Source organism: Myotis lucifugus, unplaced genomic scaffold, assembly GCF_000147115.1.
Source record: "Myotis lucifugus unplaced genomic scaffold, Myoluc2.0 scaffold_19, whole genome shotgun sequence".
NCBI classification, from domain to species: Eukaryota; Metazoa; Chordata; class Mammalia; order Chiroptera; family Vespertilionidae; genus Myotis; species Myotis lucifugus.
In genome coordinates, this window is record NW_005871067.1 from 369336 (window position 1) to 370355 (window position 1020).

Here is a 1020-nt window from a genome sequence, read left to right on the forward strand (position 1 = left end):
CCTAGTAAACCAATATATGGTGGTATCATACTTAAAAGATTCACCGTCAGTGCTGAAAAAGACAGGAGCTAAGCGCCACCAGAGCAAACCTCTGGTTTCTCAGAGGCAGGGAGGCACCATGCTGTCCTCAGGGTTTCAGGACCAATTAGACCAGTGGTTCTCAACTTCTGGCCCTTTAATACAGTTCCTCATGTTGTTACCCAACCATAAAATTATTTTCATTGCTACTTCATAACTGTAATGTTGCTACTGTTATGAATCGTAATGTAAATATCTGATATGCAGGATGGTCTTAGGCGACCCCTGTGAAAGGGTTGTTCGACTGCCAAAGGGGTCGCGACCCACAGGTTGAGAACCTCTGAATTAGAGGCACAGCCAGGTCCAGGGCCTGACAGTGCAAGACTCTTCCCCACATGAGACCGAGGCACCCATTCACTTACTTATCTATTTGCTGTTATTAAGGTGTTTCCCAAAATTGCTCTCCTCCCTCTGGGCTCACATGCCTAACATGGAAGTTGGGAAAGCCGGGGATCCCCAGGTCAGCCCTGTGTATGTCATTTGCAGTTCAGTAGCTGAGTTGCCAACATAATCAGTTCACTTTTCTAAACTGATGTGAGCACAAGCTTCAGAAGTTTGTCACTTCCCACTGTGAGCAGAGTGGTGGAGTAGAAAAATGCACTTATGTCATCAAAGAGGCAGGGGCGTGAATCTGAACTCCACCACTAGTCAACTGTGTGGCCTTGATCAAGTTATACAACCTCTCAGTCTCCTGCCAGTGTGGCTTGGTTGGTTGGAGCATCATACTATGCACTGAAGGGTTTCATGTTCGATTCCTGGTCAGGGCAGATTGCAGGTTCAATCCGAGGCCAAGGCCCATATGGGAGATAGCCAATTAATGTCTCTCTCTCTCTCTCTCCCCTCTTCCTTCCACCCTCTTTAAAATCAATTAAAACTGTATCCTCAGGAGATGATTAAAAGATAAATATAAAAAGAAGAGTGCAACAATATCTACCCTTGACT